Source organism: Phragmites australis, chromosome 16 (genome assembly GCF_958298935.1).
Source record: "Phragmites australis chromosome 16, lpPhrAust1.1, whole genome shotgun sequence".
NCBI classification, from domain to species: domain Eukaryota; kingdom Viridiplantae; phylum Streptophyta; class Magnoliopsida; order Poales; family Poaceae; genus Phragmites; species Phragmites australis.
In genome coordinates this window covers 20,775,925-20,789,778 of record NC_084936.1, presented here as the reverse complement: position 1 = coordinate 20,789,778, position 13,854 = coordinate 20,775,925, and positions in this window count along the sequence as shown.

The window sequence follows — 13,854 nt, the reverse complement described above, 5'->3', positions numbered from 1 at the left end:
CCTAATATCTCCTTAAATGTAAGACGTATGCGATAACATTGCGTTTGAAATAGTGGACACTAAATACTAAACTTAGATAATATGAAATTGATACATCCAAAAACTATCTCTTCAAAATTATCGTAGAGTGGAGCCTTGGTAACCTATCGAATCAAGATAAAAAAAGTGCAAAACGAAGCATATAAGTAGGGTTGTGGCGATGACAATAAAAGAATACCCTTGATCAAGAATTACAATAAAGTGACAACGAGTAGCAACATAGTTGTCATGGCGTCGCCATATTTGTGTCGCAGAAATTTAGGTCTCACTATATTGAAGCCACGCCGCTTGCGCGCTTATGGCATCTGCCATATTGTTGTGGCGCCGTTACGATGTTTTGTGGCGACCAATTTCGCTATGGCGGGAGCCATTCCCCTTCGGTAGTGGGGATGAGGAGGGAGACCGAGTTTGAGTGGGCCGCATATCGAGCATTAGGTGTGTACCTGACCGCTTGAACTGTAGCCTTGGCTATTGCCAAGATCAAGATCCGTCTGCTACTCATGCTCCTCGTCGTCCCTACACTACTGCCTGTCCACTCCCACCCCTGACCCCCGAGATGCCTATACTCCCGCATCCCACCCTGGCACCCGTGGTCTATCCTTGAGATCCGTTTGCCCCCCCTACGCCCTGGTCCATCCGGATTATGAGCGGCTCAAGATTGGACTATAAGCGAGAAAAGTGGCGACACCCGAAGGTAAGAGATGAGATTGACGCCTAGGCTTTGTGGCGTGGAGGCGCAAGGAGAGGGAGAGGGCTACCGCGACGGGTTTGCCATGGATAGGGAAGCGCGTGCATGGGCTGGTGGGAGGAATACATGCGGGCCGAAGCAAGGATGGGTCGGGATGACAACAAAGAGCACTTGAATCCATTGTTTAACCTCTCTTTTATATTTTTTACTGATTCTATTTTTTATAGATTATTATCATACACGTCGCATGCCATAGACGCTATAAAGTTGTAAAGGTGGTGGCTCATCACAGTTTGCCACACCGCCTTAACAACTATGAGTAGCAAAACGACAAACGAAATTGTCACTAAAGTTACAGATTAGACATAGATGGCACAATTGCATCTATATCTATAACGATGGAAAAAGATTAGCCAAATAAATATGAAAGTTGGCCAACCATAAAAGAGATTAGCTAAATGATGAAGGAATATTGGGACTCGCACGATATAGACAAACTCAAAGGGGGGTTGGGATGTGGATATAATGGAAGGAAAGACTTAAAAAAAAAAATAGAGATGCTAGCAACGAAGGTTAAAGCAATAAGATTAGCAAGAGCCCTGAAAGAAGAATAAGGCCGATCAAGCTCCCAGAGATGCTATGATAATGATGTGAATCGGAAATAGGACTTAACCTATAATAATAGTAGCAAGCAATGAAAAAAGAAAAAATGGACACAAGCTGATGGTGCCCGAAGGCCAGCGGGAGGCGTCGGTGGTGAGGCCGGCGAGCTTCCCGCCCGTCACGGACCGGTCGGAGCGCATCGTCATCTTCGTCTCCTTCGTGGCGGCCGGGCTGGTGTCGCCATTCTCGACATTGTTCCTCCAGATCCTCGACACGTTCGGGATCCAGCTGGCGCACCTAAGTTCGAACTCGGTGGTCATCTTGGCCATCTTCGCGCATTTCTGCGAGATGTTTCTGGGGGTGCCGCCGTCGGTGGCGCTGTTCTGGCATTTCTTCGTGTTGTGGCCAGCCGGGAAGAAGAGAGGCTCCTCCACCGCAGACGTCGCCGGCTGCTGCAACTTCCAGCTGCGGGACAGTTTGGCGGAGCTGTACATCCCCCAAGTGCTGCGGAGCAAATGGGACGATTGGCGGCACGACTGGGTCTACGTCGACGTCAGCCCCCATGACCGCCTCGTGCTGCCGGAGGCGGTGGCGGAGCCCCAGAGGTCAATCTGGGAGGCGGCTCCGGCGGAGGATGAGCGGATGCGGCCAGTACTGAACCGAATCGACTACCTGCGCCAGGCGGGGCTGATGTCGGTGATGGTGGTGGTGGACTATCTGCGTCTCCGCCTGACGCCCCTGCGGGAGCAGGTCCGCCCCAGCTAGATGTACACGGGCCCCAACGACATCACCAGGACCCAGATCAGCGAGGACGGGGACCTGTATGAGGGAGCGCTGACGGGCCTACTGCCGGTGGTGACTGGCGTGGAAGACCTCACCCGGGCGGTCCTTCCCCGGGAACAATTGGCGCTCTGCGTGGACCCGGGCCGAGTGGCGCTGCAAGCGACGCTACCCGAGTTCGATGCCCAGGGTTTGGTCGACCGGCCGAGGCGCTGGAACCCCGGGACCATCCAGATTCCCGAGGTGGACGAGGAGACGGGCGGCGCGCGAAGGACCGGCAGCGGGGACGCCGCGAGTGGCAGGCCGCAGGTGGGTGACAGGGAGGTCGCGGGCGACCGAACGTAGGCCGACGGCAGGGGCGCCACGGGAGGCAGGCCGCATGCCGGCCGTGGGGCTGCCGCAGGCAACAGCCATCAGGCCAGCGGAAGAGGCGGCGCCGGCAGCAGAGCGGCGGGCCCGGGGAACAAAGGAAAGCACCCCTTGACGTTCGTGCCTCAGCCCTCGTCCTTGTCGTCGCCATTGCCTCCACGGCAGCGGCCGTCGGCGGGCGACGCGAAGGAGGGGGCCGGGGCGGCCAGTCGTCCGGCGCAGAATCCGTGACGGAGGCGAGGTCCAGGGCGCGGGAGCCCGAAGACCAAGGCCGACGCGGCGGCGCTACAGCGAGTGCCCGGGCTAACCCGATGCCGGAGGCAGGCTCCATGGGGGCCCCTCAACGGCCCAAGGGGCAGAGCCCCCTGCCGAAGACGAGGAAGGCGGACCTCGGGTCGAAGCCGCAGGACCCGGAGTTCAAGATCCCAGAGTCCCGGTGGCAGTACCGCGGACCGAAAGCGACGTGAGTCTTCTCCTTTTTTCGAGCGCACTTTGCCCGGATATAAGTTAGGGGACTAACCTTTTCCCTGTTTTCAGGCCGCCCAAAGACGTCTCCGGAGACCAAAGGCGACCGGAGGCGCCAAGGCCGGCTCCTGCCCCTGAACCGAGCGCGCCTGAGCCGAGCGCGCCGGCCGAGCCTGAGCCGCAGGTGCCGCCCTGCCCTGAGCCGAGGGCAGCGGCCGTGCCCGAGCAGCCGGTGCCAGCCGAGCCCACCCCGAGCACTTCGAGGGCGGGGCAAATGGCCGCGGCGAGGGCGGCGCCACCGATGTGGCAGCAATCGGGGACCCCGAGCGCCTCTGGAGAGAGGGCTCGCAGGGGACCCAGCACCCGACTGTCGTCCAGCCAGGCCGCAGAACCCCTCCCGGACGTGCTAGGAAGCGCCCGGGAGGTGATCGAGCGGCTGGAGGCGGCCGTGGCTGGGGAGCGAGCGCAGCTCGAGACGGACCGCGCCGCCCTCGTCGAGGAGAGGGAGCGCTTGGAGGAGGTCGGCCGGCTTTTGGAGGCCCACATCGCGTCGGCCGCGCAACCCATGAGAGTGCGATGCGCGCAGTGGCCGAGGAGCGGGAGGCCTTGGAGGAGGTGCGCGACGAGGCCGTCGCTGCGCAGGAGGAGGCCAGCCGCTTGGGGGAGATGTCGCGGCAGCGGGCCGCGGAACTGCTCGCAAGGGTGCGTCTGGTCCGTGCTCGGGAGGAGGCCATCGTGCAACGCGAGAAGGCTATGGAGACCACCCGGGCAGACTTAGCCTGCCAGAACAACGAACTCGAGTAGAGTCGCGTCGAAGTCCTCCATCGGGAGGAGGAGGTTGCGGTCCGCGAGACTGACGTCGAAATCACGGCGACGGCTCAGGACGCCCGGGAGGAGCAGCTTACCCTGCGCGAAGAGGAGGCTGCCACGGCGTTGGCGGCCCTAACTGCTCGGGAGGAGCAGGCCGCCAAATGGGAGGCCAAGCTAGCCGACCGGGAGCAGGCCCTTGCTGCCCTCGCCGAGCAGGTGAAGCGGGGCCAAGCCGAAGCCCCGGCGACCAGCGGCGTCCCGACCAGCGCGGCCGAGGGGATTAGCCTCAAGGAGCGGCTGTAGATCGCGAAGGACGAGCTCGAGACCGTCGTCGCCGAGCGGGCCAACGTCAAGCTGATGATGCGAGACATTCTTCAGCAAGCACGGAGGTCTGTGAGGGTGGCCGGGCTTGGGCGAGTCAACGTGGGCGAGAAGGGGATGGATCAAGAGACCATCGGCCAAATCGCCCTCGGCTTCGAGGAGATCAGCCGGCGACTGAAGGCTCTTCCCCGGGCTGTGCAGGAGTTGGCCTCCCGGGAGGGGTGCGCTCTGGCCCAAGTGGTGGCCGAGCACGTCCTGGCCTGCTAACGAAGTCAGGACCCCAACTTCTCGCTGGAGCCAGCCCGGCAGGGGGTGGTCGAGGCTGAGGAAAGGGCCGCCCGGGAGGCTGTCCGGGGCGTCGCCGCCGAGGTGGCGGCTTGCTTCATGCGGGAGCCACCGCCGGTACCGAGCAGTGGCAACAGCAGCGAAGACTCCTCGCCGCCTTCAGAGCCCGCCGACCTAGATTAGGCTTTTGTTTTTTGTTTTTTTGACTTGTTGTAAATATGTGAGTGATCCCTCCGAATGGCTCTTCTTTTTTAGTATAATGGAAGCCTTTCTTTGGGATCGCAACTCCAATGTTTGTCTTGATGCTTGATGAAGTCTTTTCGCTTTTCACTTGATGTTCCGAGGAGTACTTAGCCGGACCGAGCCCAACCTTCCCCCCCTCGAGAACGAAGTCGCCCCGACCACTCATCGTCCGAGTAGTGAGACCACTCCGCGCGTTCAGCCCCCGAGGCCTCGCGAGTCTGCAGCGGCTAAGTCAAGAGACAAAGGCACGAACTTCCTTGCTCGGTAGATAGGTCGATCCAGCACGGAGCACGCCACAACTAGTGAACACTTTTCCACTTTGCGACCACTCAAACAAGCAGACCAGAGACACGTGCGGGCGGAAATGCGACCAAGAGTCCCCACGGTTTGGTGGTGTCCGGGCTAGGACGGACGGGACCGAGCATCGACAGCCCGCCCCTAGGGTCTAGGCTCCCGACCACTCTTTGCTCAAGTGGTAGGATTACCCGAGAACCCCAGAGGCTCAGTAGTGCCCGGGGTACTGCCAAGCTGGCCGAGCACCACGACCGCCATGAAGGACTTTGGTCAGACATCGCCGTTAGTACAGTACACCCGACTACTGTCTATTCTGTCGTTCCGGAAAAAGCGAACACGTGGGCAGGGTTTTGTGCGCGAGGAGACCATCTCGTCAAACAGATTAGAATGCGAGGCTCCCGAGGATAGCTCGGGAACAATAGATTGCTGAATAAGTAAGAATGTAAATTCGTATGACTTTAGCCACTCACCGAACAGCTGTCAGCATTTCGGCCGGCCGATCCAGAAGGGGTATGCGCTCTGAGCTCGGGGTGCCCCTTGGACGGAGCTCCCGAGCACTGGAAAGCATGAGAGGGAGCCAGGGGCCAGGCGATCCCAACACGAGCGGTAGGATTGCCCGAGGACCCTATAGGTTTGAGCAACGCCCTGGGCACGGAGGCCTTTGCGGTCGAGCTACTTTTATTCTCGGTTGTTGATCTGTAAGCTTTAGAAAATAGGAAAAGATTCTTTGTGTGGTGCACTCTGTTAGTGTGGTACTCATTATAGACTGCTCTCGTTTGTGACCCGAGACCTCTCGAATACCCGGACCGGCGAAGTATACAGACAGAGGCATAACCTAGAGGTCCTATGGTTCGGTGGCGCCCGAGAAGGACTGACTAGACCGAGCACCGATAGCCCGCCCCTGGGGTCTAGGCTCCCGACCACTCTTTGGTCAAGCGGTAGGATTACCCGAGAACCCCAGAGGCTCGGTGATGCTCGGGGTACTGCCATGGCACCGGACACCACAGCCTACCACAACAGACTTAGGTCAGCGGCAACTGCCTACGCGCATACCGATCGAGACTCTTTTATCAACGGGAAAAATGAGGGAGCATGTTTTTGTCGCATAATCGAGCATCTCACCAGACAGATTAAACATATGGATTCCAGAGAGAAAATTTGAAATAAGAACTAGAAAATGAGAATATATATTGACAATTTTGTACAGGGTTGAGTGACTTACATGGTTGGTGGTCGCCCCCGGCCAACTTGGGTGGGGGGACCCCCGGCCTGGTTGGCCCGAGCACAAACATGTCCACCTAAGGATAAAACTTGCGCAGATGCTCGATGTTCCACGTTTGGGAGCGGCTGCCCATCCTCCGCAGCCAGCCGAAATGAGCCTTGTCGCGGGACACCGATCACGGTAAAGGGGCATTCCTACATAGGGGACAGTTTATTCCTTCCTTCGTGCGATTGGACGCGTCGGAGAACTAGATTCCCAACCTCAAGTGACCGGGCCCGGATGTGACGCTGATGATAGCTCACAAGCCTTGCTGGTATCTGGCTGCTTGAACGGCGGCACGTCGCCGACGCTCTTCCAAGTAGTTGACGTCGTCGCGCCTTCGCTGTTCCTGTTCGCCTTCGGGGTAGGCATGCACCCGAGGGGAGCCAAGAGTGAGCTCGGAGGGGAGGACCGCCTCAGCGCCGTACACGACGAAGAATGGCGTCTCTCCGGTGGCGCGGCTTGGCGTGGTCCGATTGGCTCATAGCACAACAGGTAGCTCGTCGATCCACCCTTTCTCGTGCTTTGCGAGCATGTCGTAGGTCCGGGTTTTGAGCCCCTTCAGTATCTCAGCATTGGCACGCTCGACCTGCCCATTGCTCCGAGGTTGAGCGACAGAGGCGAAACAGAGCTTGATGCCGAGGTCCTCGCAGTAGTCCCTGAACAGGGCACTTGTGAACTGAGTGCCATTGTCGGTAATGATCCTGTTCGGGACGTCGAAGCGACTTGTGATACCGCGGATGAACTGAAGCGCCGTGTTCTTGGTAACCTTGATGACTGGAACCGCCTCCGGCCACTTGGTGAATTTGTCAATAGCGACGTAGAGGTACTCATAGCCCCCGATTGCTCGGGGGAATGGACCCAGGATGTCCAGCCCCCAGACCGCGAAGGGCCATGACAGGGGGATGGTGTGAAGAGCCTGAGCTAGCTGGTGAATCTGCTTTGCGTGGAATTGGCACGCCCTGCAGCGCCGAACCAACTCGGAAGCGTCCTGGAGAGCTGTAGGCCAGTAGAAACCTTGCCGGAAGGACTTCCCAACCGTGCGGAATGATGCATGGCTACCGCACTCGCCGTCGTGGATCTCAGTGAGAAGCTCACCGCCTTCTGCCCGGGTGATGCATTTCAGGAGGACACCGTTCGTGCCGTGCCGGTAGAGACACCCGTCTACTATGGCATAGCGTTTGAACTGGCGTGCAATCCTTTCGGTAGAGTCATCATCCTCGGGAAGGAAATTTTTTTTCAAGTACCCTCGGATCTCGTTGATCCACGAGGCATCTTGAGAACCGCCGACAAGTGCAATGCACTCGCCGGGTGGCGGCACCCTGACTGGATTCCCCACTGAGGGTGCCGCCTGGGTTCCCTCAACTACGCTCGAGGGTTCCCCTTCGCCCTGGTTGGCAGGCAGGACGAAAGGCTGTGTGAGCCTTTCTTCAAAGGCTTCAACAGGGATGCGCGCACGGGAAGGGGCCAGGTGAGAAAGCTCATCGGCCAAAGCTTTGTCGCGGCAAGATATGTACCGCAGCTCCAGGCCGTCGAAGTGCCTCTCCAGCCTCCTGACTCCACCACGTACGCCGCCATTTGAGGATCCGTGCACTGGTACTCCTTGGACACTTGGTTGACCACCAGCTGGGAGTCTCCCTTGACCAGCAGGTGACGAATCCCAAGGCCCACCGCGGCTCGGAGGCCAGCGATGAGGCCCTCATATTCTGCTATGTTATTGGTTGCTCGGAACTGCAGCTGCATGACGTACCAGAGTTCTTCACCCATTGGGGAGGTGAGAACCACTCCGGCCCCCGCGCCTTTCAGCGTGAGGGATCCGTTGAAGTGCATAACCCAGTACCCGGGCGCATCGTGCCCGGGATATGCGGAAATCTCTTCTGGATCAATCTCGGGGACGGGCGTCCACTCCACCACAAAGTCAGAGAGCGCCTGGCTTTTGATCGCTTGGCGGCTGACAAAGTGCAGATCGAACTCCGCCAGCTCCACCGCCCACTTGACGATGCGCCCAGCGCCTTCTCGGTTTTGGAGGATGGGCCCCAGTGGATACGTAGTAACCACTGAGACCTTGTGCGCCTGGAAGTAATGGCGCAGCTTCCGGGAAGCGACGAGCACGGCATAGAGCAGCTTCTGGGCTTGGGGGTACCTTGTCTTGGCGTCTCGGAGGACTTCATTGACAAAGTACACCAGTCGCTGTACACAGCGGGCCCGGACTGCGGCTTCACCCGAGGGCTTATCACAGCCCCCGAGCTCAGCGGCGTGGTTGGGGCTGGCTGAGTGCTCGGGCTCGACTCCCTGGTCGGGAGGAGCTAGGTGCTCGGGCTCGACTCCCTGCTCGGGAGGAGCCGCGAGGACTGGAGACTGCCCGGGGGCGGCCGGGAGCTGGGACCCAGCACCTTGCCCCGAGCACACTTTACGCTCCACCACCAGTACCATGCTCACGACCTGAGGTGTGGCCGAGACGTAGAACAGTAAAGGCTCACCCTCGGAGGGGGCCACCAGTACGGGCGGCGAGGTGAGATACTTCTTCAAGTCGCGGAAGGCCTGCTTGGCCTCCGGCGTCCAGTCGAAGTGACCGGTCTTCTTCAGGAGTTTGAAGAGGGGGAATCCTCGCTCTCCGAGCTTGGAGATGAAGCGCCCGAGGGCCGCCATGTAGCCGGCGAGGCGCTGAACTTCCTTGAGTCGAGCCGGGGGTCGCATTTGCTCGATGGCCCGGATCTTCTCTGGGTTGGCCTCGATTCCTCGGCTAGAGACCAAGAAACCGAGGAACTTGCCCACAGGCACCCTGAAGACACACTTCTCGGGGTTGAGCTTCAAGCAGGTAATGCGGAGACTGTTGAAAGTCTCGGCTAGATCTTCCAGCAAGGTGGTGCGGTCTCGGGATTTAACCACGAGATCGTCAATGTAAGCCTCGACGTTGCGGTCAACATGCGAATCAAGGGTAATGCGCACGGCGCGCTAGAAAGACGACCAAATGGCATTGACACATAACAATAAGTCCCCACCAGAGTGGTAAAAGAAGTTTTTTCTTCATCCTCTATGGCTATGCGAATTTGGTGATAACCCGAGTTTGCATCTAAAAAACATAAAAGATCGCACCTCACGGGTTGCATCTACAATCTAATCTATGCGGGGTAAAGGAAAAGGATCTTTTGGGCAAGCCTTGTTTAAGTCGGTGTAGTTGACGCACATGCGGAGCTTGCCGTTGGCCTTCGAAACGATGACTGGGTTTGCCAGTGACTCGGGGTGGAGGACTTCTCGGATGAAGCAAGCGTCAAGGAGCTTACTTACTTGCTTCCGGATGAACTCCTGGTGCTCGGGCGCCTGCCGTCGGACTTTCTGTCTCACCGGCCGTGCGTCTGGGCGCACAGCAAGGTGGTGCTCGATCACCTCCCTAGGGATCCCGGGCATATCGGACGACTGCCATGCAAACACGTCGACGTTAGCCCAGAGGAAGGCGATGAGCGCTTTCCTATATGCCGCCCAGGTCACCGCCGATTCGGACGACCTGGGAAGCGTCTTCGCTCACCACGACCTCCTTCGTAGGAATGGAGGCGTTTGCGGCGAGTTGGGGTTTGGATGAAGAGGGTCCCGGGCCCCCTGAGTAACCTTCGACCTCGGCCCGAGCTGAGACCAAGGCCAAGTATAGTTGCTCGGCACAGGAGACGGCGCTGCCGGTCTCGACAGGCACAGAGATAGGGCCTGCTGGGCCTAGCATCTTGACCGTGAGGTACGCATAGTGGGTGACCATCATGAACCAAGCGAGCGCCGGGCGCCTGAGGATGGCGTTGTAGGGGAGGGGGACATCCGCGACATTGAAGATGACGTTCTCCGTCTGGAAGTTATCCCGGTTCCTGAATGTCACGGGCAGCGCGACTTGCCCGAGGGGCAAGGTGTGCCCGGGTGTCACCCCGTAGAAGGGGAGCGACGGCTTTAGGTGCCTGGAAGGCACCTGCAGCTTCTTGAAGGCCTCCCGGGAGAGGAGGTTTAGGCCTGCACCCCCGTCGATCAGGACTCTGCTGACCTTTACGTTGCAGATGGTGGGGGACGCTACCAGGGGTAGTCGCCTCACGCCTGCAGTACTTGCGGGGTGGTCGGCTAGGCTGAACGTGATCGGGGAGTCCGACCACTTCAAGGACCTTGCGGCCTCAGTGCTCGGGGTCGCCGAGCACACCTCGCGCCGCATGGTTTTAACACAGCGGCGGGAGGAGGGCGTGTACGTGCCTCCGTCGATGAAGTCGACGGTGTGCTCAGGCTCCTAGAAACCGAGCTCTTGATTTTCGGGGGCGGCTCTATCGTCGCCGCCCCTGCGGGGCTGTTCGCGGTCCCTCTGGCGCCGCTCGATGAGACCTTTGACCGTGCGGCACTCCGTGAGGTCATGCCACTCGGTCTGGTGGATCTGGCACCACTTCTCTAGCTCGGGCCTCGCAGGAGCAGGGGCCCTTGCGGGAGAAGGATCCCTCACTGGAGCCGGAGCCCTCGAAGGGGCCGGAGCCCTTGCGAGCGTGGGCCTTCTGTTGGCGGCCGCCCGGCGCGCTGTCCAGCGGTCGTGCTCCTCGGCCGGCCTATGGGTAGGGCCCTGAGCCAGCGCGACAGGGAGAGCCTCGCGCCTTCTTCTCTTTTTCTTTTCCCACCTGTCAGAGCGGGAAGGACCTGGTTGATCAGCAACGGGTTGGTCAGGGCGCGGAACATGCCACGCCCGAGCCTCCGCCGCCTTGGCGCACTTGTCGGCTAACACAAAGAGTTCCGCGGTGGTCTCGACTTCGTGCGTGCCCAGCTTTTCGAGCATTCACTCGTCGCGGACACCCTACCAGAATGCGATGAGAATGGCATGGGGGGTTATTCGCGGGATGTTGTTGCGGACCTGGCTGAAGCGCTGTATGAAGCGCCACAACGTCTCCCCCTCCTGTCGCTTGACGGTGTGGAGGTCGTACTCCAGGCCGGGGCACGTGAACGTGCCCTGAAAGTTAGCCACAAACTGGTGGCAGAGGTCATCCCAGGAGCCGATGGATCCCGGAGGTAAGTTCATAAGCTAAGAACGGGCAGAGTCCCTTAAAGGCTACATGGAAATAATTGGCCATCACCTTTTCACTGCCGCTGGCCACTTGGACGACGGTGGTGTAGATTTGGAGGAACTCGACGGGGTTGATGGACCCGTCGTACTTCTCTGGCAGTTCTGGCCGAAACTTGGTGGGCCAGTTGACCCGGAGGAGCTCGCTGGTGAAGGCACGGCAGCCTGTGCCGTACCCTGCTGCGCGGGCAGCCTTGGGCGGTGAACGCTGGCAAGCCGAGGAGCCCCGGCGGTCACGGGCCGGCATGGAGGAGGCCTGGTCCTCAGCTTCGGCCTCATGCCGGGACTCCCGTTGGCGCTCAAGGGTGACGCACGCATCTTCGACGGCCCTCCGCTCGTTGAGATGCAAGCGGAGGTCCTGAGCTCCGGTAGTGGCCAGGGGGGCAGCACTCCGCTTGGAGGCCCCCCGGCCAGTTCGGCCGCCACCTGAGGATGGACCGGCCTTGGTTGCGCCGCGGTGGGAGGTAGCCTGGGAGCTTTCGGCCAACACCTGACGGTTAGCCGTGCCCACCAAGGCGGCCACCTCCTGGAGCCAGCGGCCCTCCGCGGTTTCCCCCCCCGCCTGGACTGGCGGGTGCCTGAGGAGAGCTTGCGCTGCAAGCAGCGCGCTCTCAGGACTGGAATCGCCGAAGGCTAGCCTGCATCGTAACGGCGCCCGGCGCTGTCCAGACGTGGACCTTGTGGCAGGAGTTTCTGCCGCTTGCTAGGGGTTAGGCGGTGCGCTTGCAACAGCGGCGACGGCCCTGCTGGGCCCAGCGCCATGGCCCCCATGAGAGGGGAGCGCCGTGCGGGTGGACCGTGGCTGCTGCTGAGGAGCAGCAGCGACTGGGGCCTCCTGTGCGAGGGGCTCCATTTCTTCACAGGAGCTGGAGCCGGTCCGTCGGAGACGATGGCCACCTGCCATCTTTTCTGCAAGAAAACAAAACAAATTCAAGGATGCAACCCCCTACCTGGCGCGTCAGCTGTCGGAGGGTGAACTCCTCAAGCAGGGATCCGGAGGGACCCCCTTTGAGATTCGGCCGGGGGATGATTCTGAATCTGTTTTGCGGGTGAAATTAATGGGTGTAAATGCGATGCAGGTGGGATGGAAGGATCGAATGCAGAATGCAGTAAATGCTTCGGAGATTTTTAGACAGGTTCGGGCCACACTAAGCGTAACACCCTACTCCTGTGTGTATGCTATAAATGCTCTGAGAATGTCTCTCAGAGATGTTGCTGGTTACAAGAATATTTGTCTAGCCTAGAGCTTCGGGCTCCTTGTTCTTCGGTGATCTCAGCTTCTGTGCTCCAACTTGTTCTGGACCTCTGTCTTCTTCCTCAGCTTCCTTCTTGTCTCTCTCTTTCTTTTTCTTACTCCCTTTTCTGTGTCGACCGGTCCCTCCTTAAATACTCGCCGGCGGTAGCGTGCCCAAAAAGGAAGGGCACGAGCTCCAAGGCGCCACAAATGGAAAAAAACCATCATGGGCTGTTGCGCGAAGTGACGGGGAGGGTTGAAAACGCGCCCCCGTCTGGTCTTGTTCGTCATGATGCCGTTCTGCAACGGGCGCCACGGAGAGGGCCCACCGGGCAGCCACTGAACGACTCGGCGTGCCCGCTTGGTCTTGTACACCTGGCACAGCAGGGTGGCAGGCCGGGCGCCTTGGGCTTCGCGATGCTATCCCGAGGCTCACCGGATGTCCCGCGATGGGACCCGTGCATTAAATGTCCCCACGCTTCCCTGCCAGGCCGTGGCAGGGACTGATACCGAGCGTGGTAGGAACAGTTGGAAGCGACAGGCCATGTGCCCTCTTAAATGCGGCATCGGGCCTTTCGCTGGTTGACACCTCACCGTTGGACCTCTGTGAGGGCTGCCGGCGAAGGACTCCTTAGGTCATCGGTGAACCGAGTGCTCGGGGGGTTACTGTTCACAGCCCCGAGCACTCTCTCCCGGATATGCCCTTTCTTGGTCCTCGAGGAACCAAGTGCTCAGGGGCCACTGTTCACGGCCCCGAGCACTCTCTCCCGGAACTAACTTCCTTGGGTCCTTGGGGTACTCGGGTGCTCAGGGGCCACTGCTCGCAGCCCCGAGCACACCCTTCCCGGTACTCAGCTTTTCTGGTCGTCGGGGGACTTGAGTGCTCGGGGGCCACTGTTCACGGCCCCGAGCACTCTCTTCCCGGTGCTTGGTCTTCTCGGATCATCGGGAGACTCGGGTACTCGGGGACCACTGTTCATGGCCCCGAGCACCCTCTCCCGGGACTTAGTCTTCTCGTACCTCGCGGAGATGATCCCCGCGGGAGGGCACCACGTGGCAAACTTCTGATCTGGTCTCGGGACTCGGGGACCCCTGGTTCCTGTGTCACTGACAATATCCTTTGTGGAGCTCCAACGTGAACTAGGGTGGCTTGTATGCCACTGATATCATGGGATAAAAATTCTTTTTGCTGAGTTTGTCTCTCTACCTTATTTACGTTTATACATTTACATATTTACAATTACTTTACTAGAGTAGGTTGCAATCTATCTTGAGTAGTAGAGTAGATACGCTAGATAAATCTAGAGCACATTTAGATAAAAATTAAGATAGATTTATCTTGTGAAGTTTTTTGGAGCCATTAGTTTCTAAGTGTCATAATTCAAACCCCTCTC